At 46.0% G+C, this 21385-nt stretch overlaps 1 non-coding gene across 1 annotated transcript; it reads left to right on the plus strand.

The window, feature by feature from the left end:
• The first annotated feature begins 19007 nt into the window (after positions 1-19007).
• On the plus strand, positions 19008-19079 carry trnac-gca (transfer RNA cysteine (anticodon GCA)). Its single transcript has one exon. It is a non-coding gene; the product is annotated as a tRNA-Cys (tRNA).
• Positions 19080-21385: the final 2306 nt, after the last annotated feature.

The following is a 21385-nucleotide window of genomic DNA, read 5'->3' on the forward strand; positions in this document are numbered from 1 at the left end:
CATTGGTTCAAAATGAAAAAAAGCCTAGTTAGGACTGATGTCAGGTGGTTTTGCTTCAAGAGTGATGAACTCACGCAACAGATTTCTGGATGTGGTAATGGAGGCAAAAACCCTACACTCACTTGAAAACAGTTGGCTACTGTGATGGGGAGGTCTGCATTGTCTGCTCTGTCAGTATTCATCCACTGATCTTGTGATGTTAGAGGAAAAAAATAGCAATAGATCAAGTTTTATTTGAAGTGTTTCATAAATAAAGTAAACAATTACCAAAAATACTGCTGTATGCCCTCTACTATTGCAGCAATTTCCCGCATCAATTACATTTATTGTTCATGTAAGCATAGAGTACAAAAAAGTGGTTGTAAGAAATCTGCCAATTAAGGGCATGTTTTTAAAGCACTTTAGCTGCTAGGCAGATCATAACCAAGATTATTTTTTTAAAGGTTAAGCATTATGCACTTCTAATGAATGCTGCAGAAACTTAACCCTGGAGAAGTTTCCCTCACTCCACATAATTGGACTGGATGTTTTCATGACTAGGTGGTAACTCAAGGCAAATGCTGTGTGTTTGCTCTTCCTGTTATTTCAGTTTCAAATTTACTCATTGTTGGAGCCTGCAAGGTCATTGGGAAATTGATAGCAACATTCTTTTGATATGTGCCACCAATGTGTTATCTGGAAGTGCAATAATAAATTGTCACTAGTTAATCACAGACCTTGAACCTTAATTCAAGCTCTTCCTCCCATGTTTGCTGCATTGTTAGAATATTTCCTGCTTTTTATTTTGGTGCCAATTTTTGTCTGATTATGCTCCTGTGATGCACCTTAGGACATTTTACTATGTTAAGGATGATATATAAATGCATGTTGTTGTTGTTTAACTTGAAAATTTGGGGCCGATGTTCTTCAAATCCCATTTCACCTGTGGGTGTGCAGTGGAGCAGAACTCCCATCTGCCCATGGAGCCTCCTGTAGGCCCTGCTTCAAATTACAGGCAGGTGCCCACACTTCATCGAAGCATAGAAGTTTACAGAATGGAAGGAGGCCATTTCGGCCCATCGTGTCCTTGCCGACAAGGACAATTGTAAGGACAATTCAGAGGCACCCGCCCCAATAATCTGATATAACTCAGAATGGTACCCAACTACTCCGATAGGGGTTCTTGAGGTAGATTCATATTTCTTTTATCACTTTTTTTCATTTCTTCATCATAATTACAATCTGTGCTCATACCACTGGTCTGTCAATCGGTTACATGCCCGACGTGCTTCATATGCGGTATGTGGCGCCTTTGTAACTGACTTCTACGGTGATGGAAAATAGTTATAGTTAATTGTCTGTTATAAATAATTGCCTGTCATAAGTGTGGGCGGTATAAGAACATGGTCTATAGGATCCTCAGAGACATGGACCATGTACAGTAGACACCTCAAGTCGCTGGAGAAACACCACCAACGATGTCTCCGCAAGATCCTACAAATCCCCTGGGAGGACGGATGCACCAACATCAGCGTCCTCGTTCAGGCCAACATCCCCAACACTGAAGATCTGACCATAGTTGATCAGCTCCGCTGAGCAGGCCACATAGTCCGCATGCCAGACACGAGACTCCCAAAGCAAGCGCTCTGCTCGGAACTCGTCCACGGCAAATGAGTCAAAGGTGGGCAGTGGAAACGTTACAAGGACACCCTCAAAGCCTCTCTGATAAAGTGCGGCATCCCCACTGACACCTGGGAGTCCCTGGCCAAAGACCGCCCTAAGTGGAGGAAGTGCATCCGGGAGGGCGCTGAGCTCCTCGAGTCTCGTCGCCGAGAGCATGCAGAAATCAAGTGCAGGCAGCGGAAGGAGCGTGCGGCAAACCTGTCCCACCCACCCCTTCCTTCAACGACTATCTGTCCCACCAGTGACAGAGACTGTGGTTCTCGTATTGGACTGTTCAGCCACCTAAGAACTCAAGCTAAGAGTGGAAGCAAGTTTTCCTTGACTCCGAGGGACTGCCTATGATGATGATGATGATGATAAGAACATAAGAATTAGGAGCAGGAGTAAGCCATGCGGCTCCTCCAGCCTGCTCCGCCATTCAATAAGATCACCACTTTCCTGCAATGTCCTCATATCCCTTAATTCCCTTAATATTCAAAAATTTATCGATCTCCATTTTCAATATACTCAAAAACTGAGGGCTAGAATTTGGCCAGGATAACACATGTTTTAATGCCATTTTTTCGTGTTAGAAGTGTTTTTTTGTCATTAAAAAAATACGACATTTTGCTAAATTAGCCGGTGGTATAACAGCATCGTTAAAAAATAACAACCACCTTTTTTCAAAACCGTTTTTGTGACATCACTCGGTGTCAAAAATAACAATATTGCCGTTTTTGTGAATTTGACCAATAACTATTTTTTTAAGGGCCATGATAAATACCGCACAAAAAAAGCTCATCTTACCAATAACAGCGTCATCTTGAAAAACGGAACTACAGTTCAGTGAATGAAAGCTTTTGGAAGGAAGGCTGAGTTTGACATATTGAGCTTTTTGTGAGTTTTTACTTTGTTTTTAAGGACATTTAAGGACATTTAAGGACATTGAAAAGAATGGGACCTATTCTATTTGTGCCATATTTGCTGACTGCTTATGCTATCCAACATAGAGTTAGGAGAAGGCTTATTTGACAGCATTATCAGCGAAGAGAAGGAGGAGGAGGACGAGGAACCCATGCCACCACTAACACCCCCAGGAGGAGATGTGGATCTTATGCCATTGCAAGAGCCTTGCGTCAGCAGCTGATACGTCACCGCTTTGCATGAAGGCTGAACGGCCGTTTCATCATGGACTGCCCAATGTATTCCACCATGTTGACTATTTCCCCCTGTTATTCTGCGAATGAGACACTGCATAAGTTTGGTTTAGTTGAAAAAATATTTGAAATTTATTAAACATTTGTACACTTGTACTTAAAAGCAACTTTCTTAACTTTAATTTAAAAAATGTGGTATTTATATTAAACTTTTAAATTAACGTCACTTAAATAACAATAAAGCAAACCAACCACAACAACAACAAAAGAAGAACAAAAGAAAGCAAAACAACAACAACAACTACAGCAGCAAACAAACTTCAGCTGCAGCCACCTCTTCCCTCCCCCCCCCAATTTGAAACCTCCTACTCCCTCTTGCCCTTGGCATTAGTCTTGCCTGTAACCACAGGCTTACCCCGAGTCCTGGTGACTCCAAGCTGTTTTTTGTTAGTATTGCAGGAAGGGCGCTGCGCTTGTTGGGGGACAGACAAAGGCGATGGCAATGGAAGCCCTCGAGAAGCTGGGGCTGTGGAAGTCCCGGCTTTGGAGCGTTCATCCTGGTGCTCAGCCTGAACACTGACTGGTAAGGTGGGTCTGGGGATTGGAGTGGCATCAGTCGAGACCGCCAATTGCCGCTGGGCATTGACAGCCTCAGTGTTGGCGCGCGTTGCAGCTACTATCTGCGACATGCCCTCCCTAATCTCTGTAGATAGTACTGCGATGCTTCCTGACCTGACCTCCCTAATCTCTGTAGATAGTACTGCGATGCTTCCTGACCTGACCTCCCTAATCTCTGTAGATAGTGCTGCGATGCTTCCCGAGATCGCAGCCATGGCCTCGAGGAGCGATTTAGTGAGCTGGACGCTCTCCCCAGTCATTCCCATCAAATCTACTACTTCCCGTTCAGCCTGCATTTCGGCAGAGTTGTCTTGCCGACGCAGCCTCCGCACAGACGGCCTGCTGCTGCCCTGGGTATGCTTTGCTGCAATCCCCTGCGACCCGCGACCTCGGATGTTGTGTAACCAGGGAATGTCCCGGTTCCCCCCGCCCCCCCCCACTGCTGGCTGCAGATGAAGGCCTTTGTGCCTGCATGCCCTCCTCCACACTCAACAACAACATGACCACCCCCACCATATCCATTTGTTCATCCCCCTCCTCCTCCTCCTGTGGAGCTTCATCAGGATGGCTGAGGTCGGTGTCTTCCAATGCCGCTTCTGGCGAGCTGGTGGGTCTTCTCCATTATTGGATGTTTCTGAATCATCTGCAAAATATAAAAGAACAGATGACTGGTTAGCAGCAGGTGAGGGTGCACGATGACATGAGTAGGCTCACATAGCGCAGGACTGACAGTACATCACATAAACCGAAGCCTAGTCGACAGACAATACATCGCATAAACCGAAGACTGGCCTACGAACAGTACATCACATAAACCGAAGACTGGCCGATGAACAATACATCGCATAAACCGAAGCCTAGCCGACGGACAGTACATCGTGTAAACCGAAGCCTAGCTTACACAGTCCTTAACATTGAGCCAACCCAGACTTGCAGGACTTACTGTCACTCTCGAACGTGGGCTCGGCATCTGCACAGGTAGTCGATCTCTGCGACGCACCAATCAGACCTGCCACATGACTTTCCAGATGAGTGAGTGAGAGCAGTTTTGCCGGACCGCCACCAGTTTTCCGTTGATTTCGCCGGTTATGGGACAACTTTTTGTGCAAAGATGGCAAAAGAAATTTTTAAGAGAGGGGCCTTCTGCTGTTGTGGCACACGCAGATAGTTATTAAAGCACTTATACTATACTGTGCGCGTTTAATAAAGTGATCTGTTTAGCGTCCCTTTACTTGCACATTGTTCATCATGAAAACATCGAAGTGCAGTGCAGAAAAAAAGCAGTCTTTATAATGTGCAACGATCAGAAGCCTAGTGATACCAAGATGTGTCACATTTACAATTTAAGTAATTGGAGTGTTTGAATAAAATATTGCTTACGCTGGCTGTCCCGCAAAGGTCATGCCACCTCTTCCTGCACTGGTGATGGGTCCTCATGACGGAGCCCACAGAGGAAACCTGCTCGGCCACGCGTTTTCACACTTCTTTCATTGAAGATGGGTGCAGTTTCCCTTTACCCTTCTTTCCAATCTGGCCCCATCTTCTCTCTACAGCGCCTACCAGGGCCTTATTTGCATCTTGGGTAAATTTCCTAGCCCTTTTCCTTCCCAAATCATGTTGCATTGTTGTTCTTGCAGCACCAGTGTTGAAGTATGGAGAACCTACCTGGAAAACTCTTTGCATCTTCCTCACAACTTAGATTCCCACCTAGCTTTGTATCATCAGCAAACTTGGATATATTACATTTGGTCCCCTCATCCAGTGGTATAAGTAGTGGGGACTACTGAAGCAGAAAGGCATAGAACAATAATAATCGTACTGAGATTGAAAATAGGAACAAAAATTTTTTCATGGTCTGATCAAAATAATAACTCAGACACGGGGAGATGTTCCTGTCCTGGGCTAAAGCAGTGGGACCTTGAAGTGAATATAACACTTGCTGAAATAACAAGTTCATGAGGTTGCCTAAGATCTCGCTTCAAATCATCTTTTCTAGCAGATGTCCTATATAATGTTCTTTGTCCAAATCAATCTTACACTTTTTCTTGCTTAGATTCAAATTTCTATTATCATTGTTTTAATTTCTTCATCATATTTATGCTCTGTGTCTCATACCACAGGTCTTTCACCTTTGGTATCCATGTATTGAAAGGATGATGTCTTCTCTCACGATTGGTTATATTAGTCATGTATGAAATACCTTTGGGGAGTCTTAACCCAATTCTTTGTGGGCATGAGCCATGAAAATGAACATGCATAGTTCAGCATTAGTAGGCACCAAATTGGGAAATTCATTCAAAGAGGCATAAGGATGACAAGCTTGGTAAGGGCTAAATCTACATTGATACAGCAGGATGTGACAGATCTAAACTACATTCTGTTTCAATTCATAACAAGTTTTTGCATATGAATTTATTGCTGGATTATATAGTGTAAAACGGGGCTTTTGTTGGCTACACGCAGAAGATAGTTGTTTTTGCCTTTGTGCATAGGGGAGATGAGAAATGCTCAAACACTATCTAGAGTGGAGGCACCAACTTCAAAGAATGACTTCCCTCAGTTTACATTGATTGCTCGTAGAGAGTCGTTTGCAATGACAAATCGGTTTGATCATCTCCTCAGACAGTGGTGAAAGTTCATTTTCTTCATCTATCCTGACGACTACATGTGCGGGAAGTGCATCCGCCTGCAGCTCCTAACAGGTCACATTGTGGCACTGGAGCTGTGGGTGGATGAACTCTGCAGCATCCACCATGCTGAGAATGACGTGAATAGCACGTTTAGTGAGTTGGTCTTACCGAAGGTAAAGGGTATACAGACAGAAAGAGAATGGGTGACCAACAGGAAGAGCAGTGCAAGGAAGGTAGTGCAGGGGTCCTCTGCAGTCATCCCCCTGCAAAACAGATACACCGCTTTGGGTACTGTTGGGGGGGATGACTCATCAGGGGAGGGCAGCAGCAGCCAAGTTCATGGCACCGTGGGTGGTTCTGCTGCACAGGAGGGCAGAAAAAAGAGTGGGAGAGCTATAGTGATAGGGGATTCAATTGTAAGGGGAATAGATAGACGTTACTGCGGCCGCAACTGAGACTCCACGATGGTATGTTGCCTCCCTGGTGCAAAGGACAAGGATGTCTCGGAGCAGGTGCAGGGCATTCTGAAAAGGGAGGGTGAACAGCTAGTTGTCATGGTGTATATAGGTACCAACGATATAGGTAAAAAATGGGATGAGGTCCTACAAGACGAATTTAGGGAGCTAGGAGCTAAATTAAAAAGTAGGACCTCAAAAGTAGTAATCTCAGGATTGTTACCAGTGCCACATGCTAGTCAGGCATCGCAGGATAGCTCAGATGAATACGTGGCTTGAGGAGTGATGCAGAGGGAAGTGATTCAAATTCCTGGGACATTGGAACCAGTTCTGGAGGAGGTGGGAGCAGTACAAACCGGACAGTCTGCACCTGGGCAGGACTGGAATCAATGTCCTAGGGGGAGTGTGTTTGCTAGTGCTGTTGGGGAAGGGTCAAACTAATATGGCAGGGGGATGGGAATCTATGCAGGAAGACAGAAGGAAGTAGAAAGGGGGCAGAAGCAAAAGATAGAAAGAAGAAAAGTAAAAGTGGAGGGCAGAGAAACCCAAGGCAAAAAGCAAAAAGGGCCACATTACAGCAACATTCTAAAGGGGCAAAGTGTGTTCGAAAGACAAGCCTGAAGGCTCTGTGTCTCAATGCGAGGAGTATTCAGAATAAGGTGGACGAATTAACTGCGCAGATAGCAGTTAACGGGTATGATATAATTGGCATCACGGAGACATAGCTCCAGGGTGACCAAGGCTGGGAACTCAACATCCAGGGGTATTGAATATTTAGGAAGGATAGACAGAAAGGAAAAGGAGGCGTTGTGGCATTGCTGGTTAAAGAGGAAATTAATGCAATAGTAAGAAAGGACATTAGCTTGGATGATGTGGAATCGGTATGGGTGGAGCTACGGAATACCAAGGGTCAGAAAACGCTAGTGGGAGTTGTGTACAGACCACCAAACAGTAGTAGTGAGGTTGGGGACAACATCAAACAAGAAATTAGGGACGCATGCAAAAAAGGTTCAGCAGTTATCATGGGTGACATTAATCGACATATTGATTGGACTAACCAAACTGGTAGCGATGCTGTGGAGGAGGATTTCCTGGAGTGTAGTAGGGATGGTTTTCTAACTAGGGAGCTGGCCATCCTAGACTGGGTGATGTGTAATGAGAAAGGACTAATTAGCAATCGTGTTGTGCGAGACCACTTGGGGAAGAGTGAGCATAACATGGTAGAATTCTTTATTAAGATGGAGAGTGACACAGTTAATTCAGAAACTAGGGTCCTGAACTTAAGGAAAGGTAACTTCGATGGTTTGAGGTATGAATTGGCTAGGATAGACTGGCAAATGATACTTAAAGGGTTGATGGTGGATAGGCAATTGCAAACATTTAAAGATCACATGGATGAACTTCAGCAATTGCACATCCCTGTCTGGAGTAAAAATAAAACGGGGAAGGTGGCTCAACCGTGGCTAACAAGGGAAATTAAGGATAGTGTTAAATCCAAGGAAGAGGCATATAAATTGGCCAGAAAAAGTAGCAAACCCGAGGACTGGGAGAAATTTAGAATTCATCAGAGGAGGGCAAAGGGTTTAATTAAGCAGGGGAAAATAGAATACAAGAAGAAGCTTGCTGGGAACATAAAAACTGACTGCAAAGCTTCTATAGATATGTGAAGAGAAAAAGATTAGTGAAGACAAATGTAGGTCCCTTGCAGTCGGATTCAGGTAAATTTATAATGGGGAAGAAAGAAATGGTAGACCAGTTGAACAAATACTTTGGTTCTGTCTTCATGAAGGAAGGCACAAATAACCTTCCGGAAGTACTAGGGGACCGAGGGTCTCGTGAGAAGGAGGAACAGAAGGATATCCTTATCTGGCAGGAAATTGTGTTAGGGAAATTGATGGGATTGAAGGCCAATAACTCCCCGGGGCCTGATAGTCTGCATCCCAGAGTACTTAAGGAAGTGGCCCTAGAAATAGTGGATGCATTGTTGATCATTTTCCAACAGTCTATCGACTTTGAATCAGTTCCTATGGATTGGAGGGTAGCTAATGTAACATCAGTTTTTAAAAAGGGAGGGAGAAAGAAAGCAGTTAATTATAGCCCGGTTAGCCTGACATCAGTGGTGGGGAAAATGTTGGAATCAATTATTAAGGATGAAATAGCAGCGCATTTGGAAAGCAGTGACAGGATCGGTCCAAGTCAGCATGGATTTATGAAGGGGAAATCATGCTTGACAAATCTTCTGGAACGTTTTGAAGATATAACTAGTAGAGTGGACAAGGGAGAACCAGTGGATGTGATGTATTTGGACTTTCAAAAGGCTTTTGACAAAGTCCCACACAAGAGATTGATGTGCAAAATCAAAGCACATGGTATTGGGGGTAATGTACTGGCGTGGATAGAGAACTGGTTGGCTGACAGGAAGCAGAGAGTTGGGATAAACGGGTCCTTTTCAGATTGGCAGGCAGTGACTAGTAGAGTGCTGCAGGGCTCAGTGCTGGTACCCCAGCTCTTTACAATATACATCAATGATTTAGATGAAGGAATTGAGTGTAATATCTCCAAGTTTGCAGATGATACTAACTGGATGGCGGTGTGAGCTGTGAGGCAGACGCGAAGAGGCTGCAGGATGACTTAGACTGGTTAGGTGAGTGGGCAAATGCATGGCAGATGCAGTATAATTTGGATAAATGTGAGGTTATCCACTTTGGGGGCAAAAACACGTAGACAGAATATTTTCTGAATGGCGGCAGATTAGGAAAAGGGGAGGTGCAACGAGACCTGGGTGTCATAGTTCATCGGTTATTGAAAGTTGGTATATAGGTGCAGCAGGCGGTGAAGAAGGAAAATGTTATGTTGGCCTTCATAGCTCGGGGATTTGAGTACAGGAGCAGTTGTACAGGGCCTTGGTGAGGCCTCACCTGGAATATTGTGTTTAGTTTTGGTCTCCTAATCTGAGAAAGGACATTCTTGCTATTGAGGGAGTGCAGCGAAGGTTCACCAGACTGATTCCCGGGGTGGCAGGACTGACATATGAGGAGAGACTGGATCAACTGGGACTTTATACATTGAAGTTTAGAAGGATGAGAGGCGATCTCATAGAAACATACAAGATTCTGACGGGACGGGACAGGTTAGATGCAGGTAGAATGTTTCCGATGTTGGGGAAGTCCAGAACCATGGGATACAGTCTTAGGATAAGGGGTAGGCCATTTAGGACTGAGATGAGGAGAAACTTCTTCACTCAGAGTGTTGTTAACCTGTGGAATTCCCTGCTGCAGAGAGTTGTTGATGCCAGTTCATTGGATATACTCAAGAGGGAGTTAGATATGGCCCTTATGGCTAAAGTAATCAAGGGATATGGAGAGAAAGCAGGAAAAGGGTGATGAGGGAATGATGAGCAACGATCTTATTGAATGGTGGTGCAGGCTCGAAGGGCCAAATGGCTTACTCCTGCATCTATTTTCTATGTTTCTATCCCCGATTGTCACCTTTTCCCTTGTGTAGGCTTCACCATCTTAACCATTTCAATGTTCTTTTGTTTTTTTTCTAGTATATTTTCATTACCTGAAATAATCTTTTATACCATTTAACAATTTCCCATTTTTCTTTTAAGTAGGCTGTGCATCATTCAGCCCATTAAAATATCCTCGATAATGGTACCCTGTAATAACTTTCCCCCTTCCTTTTTTTATGAATGTGCTAAAATGCTTGTTTACCTTTCAGTTTTGAAACTCAAAATGTTAAGTTATCTTTTCACTCTACATAAGCTGACTTATGGAGCAGCGCGAGTCCGGGGAGTCGAAGAAACCTATCAAAGGCCCAACGGTCGAGGAGGCGGGAGTTCGGAGCAGCGCGAGTCCGGGGAGTCGGAGAGGCCTATAAAAGCCCAACAGTCGAGGAGGCGGGAGTTCGGAGCATCGCCAGTCCGGGGACTCGGAAAGGCCAAAAAAAGGCCCAACAGTCGAGGAGGTAGGAGTTTGGAGCAGCGCGAGTCCGGGGAGTCAGAGAGGCCTATAAAAGGCACAACAGTTGAGGAGGCGGGTGTTCGGAGCAGCGCGAATCTGGGGAGTCGGAGAGACCTATAAAAAGACCAACAGTCGGAGGAGGCGGGAGTTCGGAGCAGCACGAGTCCGGGGAGTCAGACAGGCCTATAAAAGGCCCAACAGTTGGAGGAGGCCAGCCGGTGCAGCTGTAGCAGGGGCAAAGGATAAACAAAGAAGTAGAAAGAAATCAAAAGGTGACATCACAGCCAAGGGGGTAAGTGATTGGCTGGTGATTGGTGAGTAGTTTTTCTTTTTCTTTTCCCTATCAGTAGGTAACCTTTATCATTGTTGTTACCAAATTAAGTTAATCCAAGGGTTAAGTCATGGCAGGCGAGCTCGGACACGTGTCATGCTCCTCCTGTGCTATGTGGGAACTCAAGGACACTTCTAGTGTCCCTGACGACTACATGTGCAGGAAGTGTATCCAGCTGCAGCTCCTGACAGACTGCATTGCGGCACTGGAGCTGCAGGTGGATTCACTCTGGAGCATGTGCGATGCTGAGGATGCCGTGAATAGCACGTTTAGTGAGTTGGTCTTACCGCAGGTAAAGGTTACACAGACAGATAGGGAATGGATGACCAACAGAAGAACAGTGGAAGGAAGGTGGTGCAGAGCTAACCTGTAGTCATACCCCTCCAAAACAGATACACCGCTTTGGGTATTGCTGGTGAGGATGATTCATCAGGGCAGGGCAGCAGCAGCCAAGTCCATAGCACCATAGCAGGGTGGCTCTGCTGCACAAGAGGTCAGGAAAAAGAGTGGGATAGCTATAGTGGTGGGGGATTCTATTGTAAGGGGAATGGATAGAGTTGTTGATGCTAGTTCATTGGATATATTCAAGAGGGAGTTAGATATGGCCCTTACGGCTAAAGGGATCAAGGGGTATGGAGAGAAAGCAGGAAAGGGATACTGAGGGAATGATCAGCCATGATCTTATTGAATGATCGTGCAGGCTCGAAGGGCCGAATGGCCTACTCCTGCACCTATTTTCTATGTTTCTATGTTTCTATAGGCGTCAAATCACTGCCTTTGATGCCCGGTTTCCTGGCAGCAGCCACGATGCCTTCATCCTGTGGCAGACCTGTATGCCAGGTCTGTTTCAGCCACCAAATGAAGGCGGCAGATGGCTCCTAGGAGACAAGGTGTACCCACTATGCACCTGGCTCCTGACTCCCCTTCACCACCCCACCACTCCTGCGCAGCAATCCTACAACGAGTCTCATTCAGCCACCAGGTGAATCATTGAGCAGACCATCAGAATCCTTAAACAGCGGCTCCGATGGCTTGATCACTCAGGTGTGCTGCACTACTGACCTGACCGGGTGTCCCTATTCATCGTCGTCTGCTGCATGCTTCACAACCTGGCGATCATGAGGCACAACCATTGGCAGATGATGTACCAGAGGCTCCGCGACTACGCAGGAAGCGGCCTCACCAACCTGATCCTGTAAGGGACATCCAAGCCCATCTCATTGCTGCTCGTTTCCACTAAGTTGGTCGCCACTTCCAGCTTCATCTGTGCATCCCCATGGCCACACCAATGAGCCCTTCCACAAATCATTCCCCACACTGAAATGAGACACAGCAACAGACATTAAAGTTTCAAATAAAAATTTATGCAACAAGAACGTGCAGCAACAACACCAGCATTATCAATCACGCTTGTTCTATTCCTTATAACCCCTCTTACATCTACCTACTCTACAATTACCCCACAGTGTCTCCCTTTTGGCTGCAGCATGGCTGTGAGAAGGCTGCTCTGTTTTACCATCAGATGCTACAGATGTCCTTCTAGGTCGCCCTCGACCAGCTCTGGCCCTGGAAGGACCGGCTGCAGACTGGCTCGCCTCAGCCTCGGCCCCAACACTCTGGATTGGCTGGGTGCAAGCAATGGCTGGTTGCATTGACGGAATGGCAGGGCTGGGATCCGGAATGCTGTGATCCTGAGAGAGCAAAGCACACTTCAGCTCCAATAACCTGACGCCACTCCCTCAGGGCAGCACCTGAACATCCCCACCAATCTGCTGGAGCACAGTTGGATGGGCTGCTGAGATCCTGTCAGATCCCTGGTGGACTGTGGTGGATCCAGTGGCGATGGCAGCAGTCAGAGCTTGCGTGGCCTCTTGCTGAGACCGCATGAGAGCAGACACAGACTCGATGCCACCAGCCACTGACTGCATGACAGCAGTGAGACGCTGCGTGGCCTCTTGCTAAGACCGCATGAGAGGATTCTGAGCTTCCATGCCGGCAGCCATCCTCTCCATTACAGCACTGAGATGTCGGGTTGCTTCCACCTGTGCTGTAATGGCAGCTACCATGTCGCCCACGACACCCGTCATGAGATCTGGATCCACACGGTCACTCTGGGAGTCCAACATCCTCTGTACACTTGCAATGATGGGCTCCATGGTGCGCACAGAGCTGTCTGCAATGCGGGAGGCAGACTCCTCCACGTTCCTGACCACTTATGACAGGTTCTCAAGCACCCTTTCCATTGCCCCTAGCATCTCAGAGCGCATGGCCAGCACCCTTTGTTCGAATGTCTCCTCATCGAGGTGCTCATCTGAGTCCTGTCCAACAAAACTTGCGTGCAAACTCGCCCTCCGGAGAACTGGCTCCCGAGGTTCCCTTTGCCCTGGACCATGCTGCAGCCCGCTAGGCCCCGGTGCATCACCCAGTGCAGACCCCTCTCCTAAGGTAAACTGCAACAAACGCATACTCCCAGTATCTGAGCTGGTGCGTGGGAGTGTAAGAAGCAGTGATGCGGTGATTGGAGCTGTCTCTCCCTCGGCATCCACCTCTTCCCACATTTTGTCACTGCCCTCACTTGGCTCGGGGGGCTAAGTCTCATGCTGGTCCGTATCCGGGGCATGATCTGCAAGTATAAATGGGACAAGAGTGGCGTGAGGGTGAGAGAGGGGGGTGGACCATGCAGCAACCAAGATGCACACATTGCTGACTACGTTCTACGTTATTGATGGGCGTTTGTGCAGTTACGGACAGTTGGCATTAAAGGAAGGCCTTGACTCACTAATGCTGCCCCCAGCAGGATCGACGGTGCCTGTAGCCACTGGGCAGGCAACCTGTGGCCCAATTAGCTGCAGTACCCTATCCTCCATATCGGTCAACACTTGGAGGTCAACCTCTTCACCTCCAGTCCTCTGCTGCTCCCTGCGGTTATGTGCCATCTTAGCCTACAAAGCAAAGAAAGGTTGGTGAGTAGCAGTCCAGTTAGGCATCTGGAAATAATGGATGTGCAACTTCATTCGATGCAAGTGTAAGGCACAAATGAAAGGGCCCTCAACTGTGAGTATGCACACATGACATATAGATAACTCACCGCTGAAATGCTGCTTTACTCACTGGAAACAGAAGCAGGTAAATAAGAGTTTGAGAAGGGGAGGCTCAGAGACCGAAGCTCAATAATAGGGGGACCATGTACTCACTTCACCATTCGAGTGATGTCATTGAATCTCTTCCGGCACTAAATGCCCGTCGGTACAGCACTGAGGTCGCCGACACCTCTGCAGCCACCTCTACCCAAGAATTATTGAAGACCTACCGAGAGGGCCTGCCAGACTCCGGAAATAGGCGGCGCCTTCTTCCCTCCACAGCTGGTTGCACTTCAGTCCCACGCTCCTGATCTTTGGGCACCCTGTGCGGAGGGGAGCGGGCAAGTCAGAAGGCCTCCTCATGGGCCTGTTCCTGGGCATGATCAAGGTGGTCATTAACAAGTCCAGGCAGCGGGCGGTCAAGGGGGTCGTCTGCCCAACTGCCTGCCTCTCTTCCATGGTTACATTCAAGCCAGGGTGTGCCTGGAGATGGAGCACGCGGTGTCCACCGGTACGCTCGCGGCCTTCGGTGAGAGGTGGGCACCAGAGAGACTGGAGTGCATCATCACCCCTGGCAATCAAATTTTAATTTGATTTGTTTAATGTCCAAAGTTAAATTTGTGAATTCGTCGGTTCTAGTGCCCCCTTTTAAGGGGGTCACTTGATTTATAGTTTTACTTCAAATAATTGCAACATCATCTCAATTTGTGCATCTGTGAATCTGCTTGCCCTCCTGCCACCTCTCTGACTTGCCATTTTACAAGATGGAGAAACAACACACAGACCAATCGCTCTGATCAAAATGAGCAATACCTACCTGAAGGACCTGCCCTTTTAGAAGGCCAGGGAGCAGCTGCCTTGTTATGAGTGAATGCGAGTCAGGTGAAATTGGGTCCTCAGTCGGTGATCCCGTCCCGACACCGCTCCGCAGAGGCCATTTCTTCCTCCAACACCGCCCCGTTCATTTTTCCAGTCAAATGTACCCAAAACGCTCGATTCCCCGCCCCATCAATTCAGGCGGTAATTCACCATTTAACTTGAATTATCCGCCCCAAATTGACTGTCCCACCAGGGGTCCTGCGAATGAAATTCTCGCCCCAACAGTTTTGCCTTGTCATGGAGATGTGAGAATGGCTTAACTCGGCACGGACTCGATGGGCCGAGATGGCCTCCTTCCATGCTATTCTATGATTCTATTAACTCAAGCACCTGAAAAAGATCATTTGAAACTGTCCAAACATTTTTTTGTTTTAATTTAAAGCATTTGAACTAGTTTAGGATGACTATTAGAACAAAAGAGTTGCTCCTACCAAGTCAGCAACTTTATACCATAATATTAAGGGCTCATTTTAACCTAACCCATCTGGCGGGAAACTGGTGGCATTGTGTTGGCTGCCCATTTTGCACCCTGCCCGATTTTACTCTGCATTGACTTTGAGGGGCCGGCCCAATCGCTTCAGTTTCCCACTGGGCGGGTCAGGTTAAAATGAATGTCTTAGTGTTTTATTTTCAGTCACAGAATATGAGCTAATAACTTATAAAACTGGTTACCCAAGGAGATTATCATTTCCATTTTGGTAGGAAGGCATTTTGGTAGGAAGAATAGGGAGGTCACATTATTTGGTGGGGAAGAGGAACAAAGAGGTCTCGGAGTATAAATACACAAATGATATTATAAAAGAGGCACTGGAGAGGGTGCAGAGAAGAATTACAAGGATGATACCAGAAATACGAGGGTATACATATCAGGAAAGGATGAACAGGCTGGATCTTTTTTCTCTTGAATAAAAAAGGCTGAGGGGTGACCTAATAGAGGTCATTAAAGTTATAAAAGGTTTTGATAGAGTGGATACAGAGAGAACATTTCCACTTGTGGGGAAGAGCATAACTAGAGGCCATCAATATAAGATAGTCACCAAGAAATCCAATAGGGAATTCAGAAGAAACATATTTACCCAAAGAGTGGTGAGAATGTGGAACTCAATACACAGGAAGTGGTTGAAGCAAATAGTACAGATGCATTTAAGAGAAGGATCAACAAGCATATGAGGGAGAAGGGAATAAATGGTTATGCTGATAGATTTAGATGAGGAAAGGTAGGAGGAGGCTCGACTGGAGCATAAACGCCGACATGGACTGGTTGAGCTGAATGGCCTGTTTCTGTGCAATATATCCTATGTAATCCTATGTAATTCCTGGACCAGCCATTCGGCAGTATTGAAAATGTTACGTTTTGGATAGCAAGTGCTATGAATATTATATAAATCGTACCATTCCTTATGCAAACGAGTCCACTTTCACGAGTATTAATTTAAATAACCCTGGCTGAGTACTAAAGTGTATGACTTCTAAATAATGCACTCTGGAGAAAGGTTTGCTGCTTGACCAGATTATTTTGGTCTTAAATTATTCTGTAATGTACGGCTGTGGGAAGTAAAAGAAAGCTAATTTAATAGAAATTCTGGTATCTTCTCAGCCAGTACATTTGTAAGTGGCATAGAGGGCTATGAGAATCAACAGTTAATTCAATCATTGTAAAAGTACATAGATAAGTGGTCATGCATATCGGCAATAGGAAACATCTTGCAAGCACTTTACCCTGATTGGTCAGTCCTTGGAGACTGGTAATGAATAAGTAAATAGAGATTTCTATTATGCCCAGTGACGTCAATTTAAATGATTACTGAGAACAAAAAGCCCTTACTTGATTGGTGTTTATCAGATACATTCAAGCAAGCTTTGGATACTTTTCTAGCTGTTAAAATAAGTCTGATATCCAACAGTATTCTGACTTCTGCCCACTTGTCCTCTTGCTCTTAACCAACTTGTTCATCGTGCAGGAATGTGAAGCGATTATTTATCATATATACTGTTATCAAATATTGCTGAACTTCAAAATGGACAAAAATAACTGTGAGGATGAATCTCCTCAGAGCTTCTCCCAAAAACAGGGTTTCTACCACATTTCCGCAAAGCTCCAAGGAAATTCAGCCCCTGTGATTTTCTTAAAACATATGGCCTGAGGGTCCTTTGTTCAATAAATTGAATGAAAATATAGACACAAGTAAGTAATCGTGTATTTTTTGGTGAGGAAATGGCAAAAGAAGAATCTTTGGGTGGATTTTCAGGTCTTTTGCACGCTGTTTTTCGCCCCGGAGCAGCAATGGCGGCAGTGGAGACTTCTGGCCGGGCGGTCAGCCTCCAGTGCCCCGCGGGGGGTTTCGGGCCTGGTTTTGCGGCAGCAGTACTGCCCGGAACAGCTGTGCCGGTGTGCAATGCCCCTAGTTGCAACACTGGTGTGCTTTTTGACTCCCATCCGACCTGTACGTCCCGCAGCACGCCCCGCTGACCGCCTGTAAATACAGGCAGTCCAACCTATACCTATATATAGAAGTAAGTAATGCCATCCTAAGGTACATGTGATTGGTTTTTCCTTTAATTTTTTTTGCGGTTTATGGTGTGGTGGCATAGGCTATGTATTGGGAATGTTTCTGTGGGTTTTCATTCAGGTATTTTTTTCTCCTCAGGTGTCTCCCAGAGCGTTCCCGAGCCAGCTCTTTAGCTTGGGATTTTCCCATGCTAACGCCCTAAGAGAGGTGTACAACATCTCCCATAGCGCTGCACCCCAGACTCAGAGCGCAGCTGCCTAATTTTGATGACTGAGGCACAAACTGTTCCCAGGCGCGATCTTTACCGCCCCGCCGCCATTACCTCCCCCAAACCCGAAATCATCAAAACTGAAAATTTAGCCTTTTGCTATTTATTGATGTTTTCAGAAATGATAACCCCTCCAAAAAGTAATTTGAGAACATTAGAAAAAGTAAATACAATTTAATTTGTTTAGGCCAAATGTTGGAAAACTTGGAGAATTATGTAGCTGTGAAGGATCATCAAACGTGAGCATTTTATTCCAGGTCAGAGCTTGCATTATTTCAAAGTGTCACAACAGCGGAGAGAAGTGTGAATGATACATAGAAAATGTTCTGCCTTATAGCATGGCAGGGCTATTGACGAGTATATAACAATGGAGGTGGAGGAAGAGAGTACAGTGCAATACTCTCCCATCATGGCATGTAACCCTGCTGTTTTCACTTCTGATATCTCATTTAGCATGTTTGTACAAATATTTACCTCTGTCAGCATAGCTTTTAATTGCATATCTCCTTTACAACTGCAATGTTCCGTATTTCACACCAATATTCATGCTTTAACTTTGTGCCTTTTTTAAAGTTGTGGTTCTTCCTCCTCCATGTTCAGGATACTGCGTTCACTCTCTCCACAATGTGTAGCTCTGCCCGGCACCGCCTCTCCATATTGTGAGTTGGGAGTTAAGAACAATGTAGTCCATCTTTGACAATAACATAAAATATTTGGCCTTGCAAAAAAGTGAACCCCTTTCCCCCAGTTGATTAATCAGGTAGCATGTCAGACCATCATTGTGTGGGCTGAAACATAAAACATGTCTTCAGGAGTGCTGTCCTGGACAATTTGTCTCTTCTGAGCTGATAGCTTTCTGTTGACAAGATGCTTTGTGTGACTAAAGCAAAAAACTGCAGATGCTGAAAATCTAACCTAAAAACAGAAAATGCCAGAAATACTCAGCAAGCCAGGCAGCATCTGTGGAGAGAGAAACAGGGTTAATGGCCCAATATTTATGGGACTACGTGTTCAGAGAGGGGGAGAGGAGTTATGAATACTACACCCGGAAGTACGGTTAAAAACCATATAAAAAATCTTTAAAAAATATTAAAAAGGTTTCCCGACCAAATCCTAGCCTGATTGACAGGTTGGCTGCCTGTCAGGCAGGAAACCCTGCAGCAGAAGGACACAACAGAGGTACAGACAAGGAGGCAGGGAGGGATTGTGGTCGGAGGGAGTCTAATTGAGGTGGGTGGAGAGATCAGGGGGGTGGGGGTGATGGTGGCCAGGGGAACGAGGTGGTGGTCAGGCGAAGCGAGATCATGGAGGGGGGGGTGAAGAAGTCGGTCGGGGGACTGATCGTGGGGTTGGGGGGGGAGCAGGCAGATTGCAGAGGTGGGTTTACTGAGTAGTTTACTGAGCACTCCTGCTCCTCCTGGCCCACAAGCAAAGATGCTTACCTTATGGATCCAGCCCTTCTTACTTCATTTAGGGGGTATAGCTCAGTGGTAGAGCATTTGATTGCAGATCAAGAGGTCCCTGGTTCAAATCCAGGTGCCCCCCTTAATAACTTTATATTTCTGCCTTCTATGTTTCTATTGGAGAGAAAGCAGGAAAGGGGTCGTGAGGGAATGATCAGCCATGATCTTATTGAATGGTGGTGCAGGCTCGAATGGCCGAATGGCCTACTCCTGCACCTATTTTCTATGTTTCTATGTTTTAGCTGCCGGGCATCCCGAGGCCTGGGAAACATAGAAACATACAACATAGGTGTAGGAGCATGCCCTTCGAGCCTGCACTGCCATTCAATATGTTCATGGCTGATCATGCAACTTCAGTACCCCATTCCCGCCTTCTCTCCATACCCCCTGATCCCCTTAGCCGTAAGGGCCACATCTAACTCCCTCTTTAGTATATCCAATGAACTGGACTCAACAACTTTCTGTGGTAGAGAAGTCCACAAGTTCACCACTCTCTGAGTGAAAAAGTTTCTCCTCATCTCGGTCCTTTTTTGGCTATGTGGAAACCTGGCTAGCATGGGTTAAAAATAAAAACACTGTTAAAAGGAAGGCACGTTGGGCTAGACATTGCATTGGCTCACTACCCGGCTTCTGGGTGGTATTGGCTGTTTTAGGCGATAACCGGGTCGGTGAGAAATTCCCCAGCTGAGTTACGCCGGTGGTTTCGAGGTACTGCTTGGGAGCAGACCACTGGCGTGCACCGTCCACAGATCGCCATGCTGCGATATTTGGCTCTGTGGTGACCCGTAAGTATGTATAAAAAAAAAGCCCACGAGAATCAGCGGAGCTGGGCGGTAGGTGAGTAGCCCTGCAAGAAAAAGGTAAATAATTGTTTTTTACTAATTATTTTAAAATTCGGTTATGGTGATTTAAGTTAAAAGTGTCCTGAGAATGGTTTTATGATTTTTAATGTTCTGTTTTTTGAACAAATATTTTTCGTGTTTTTCTCCTCCTAGGCCCAACCCGCAGCCTTGGGGTAAATTTTTAGTTAATTTTTTAATTATCGCCCATTTTCTTTAAGAACAGCCCAATCGACCCTAAATTCCAGTTTTTCGCCAAGAATCGGGAAGCAACGGCCACTTTTTTTACCTGGTGGATTTTTTTCTTTTTTTGGGGGAGATTTTCGCTGGCGATAATCTTGTGAATCTTAGTGGTCTTTTGGGCGACAACCGGACGCTGGCGGGTTGTTAAGAAATTCTATCCAATGGAAACATACAGGATTCTGAAGGGGATTGACAGGGTAGATGCAGAGAAATTGTTTCCTTTGTCTGGAGAGTCTAAAACTACGGGGCACAGTCTCAGAATAAGGGATCGGCCATTTAGGACTGAGATAAGGGGAAGTTTCTTAACTCAGAGGGTTGTGAATCTTTGGAATTCTCTGCCCCAGAGGGCTGTGGATGCTGAGTCTCTGAATATATTCAAGGCTGAGAGAGATAGATTTTTTGCAGTCGAGGGGAATCAAGGGATATGGAGATCAGGCGGGAAAGTGGAGTTGAGGTTGATGATCAGCCATGATCTTATTGAATGGCGGAGCAAGCTTGAGGGCCCGTATGACCTACTCTTGCTCCTAATTCATATGTTCTTATGTTCTTAAAAGGTTTCAATGACTGAGCTGCCTCCTGAGAGCGGAGAGGTCACCCCGCCCCTTGTCTCGCCTCCGTTAAAACTGGATGTGGGTGGATTCCAGGCAGGTTGGGTTCCCGTTTCAGATTTTTAACTTTTTAACCTCTCACCCGACCTAAACACATCCATTTTTGATTTGTGCTTGATTGGCACCCCTAAGAGCACTGTGAGAGTACCTTCACCACATGGACTGCAGCGGTTCAAGAAGGTGGCTCACCAGCACCTTCAAGGGCAATTAGGAATGGGCAATAAATGGGCCTTGCCATCGACGCCCACACCCGGAACAAATTTTTAAAAAAAACTGAACACTGCAATCATCACTTCTGACCTTATGATAGAGGGAATATCATTGATGAAGCAGCTGAAATGGTTGGGCCTAGGACACTGTCCTGAGGAACTCCTGCAGCAATGTCCTGGGGCTGTGATGATTGACCTCCAATCACCATAACCAGCTTCCTTTGTGATAGGTATGACTCCAGGCAGTGGAGAGTTTTTCCCCTGATACCCATTGACTTCAATTTTACTGGGGCTCCTTGATACCACACTCGGTCAACTGCTGCCTTGATGTCAAGGTCAGTCACTCTCACCTCACCTCTGGAATTCAGCTCTTGCGCCCATGTTTGAACCAAGGCTCTAATGAGGTCAGGAGCCGAGTGGTCCTTGTGGAACTTAAACTGAGCATCGGTGAGCAGGTTATTAGTGAGTAAGTGTCATTTGATAGCACTG

The sequence above is a fragment of the Pristiophorus japonicus genome, chromosome 1, assembly GCF_044704955.1.
Source record: "Pristiophorus japonicus isolate sPriJap1 chromosome 1, sPriJap1.hap1, whole genome shotgun sequence".
NCBI classification, from domain to species: domain Eukaryota; kingdom Metazoa; phylum Chordata; class Chondrichthyes; family Pristiophoridae; genus Pristiophorus; species Pristiophorus japonicus.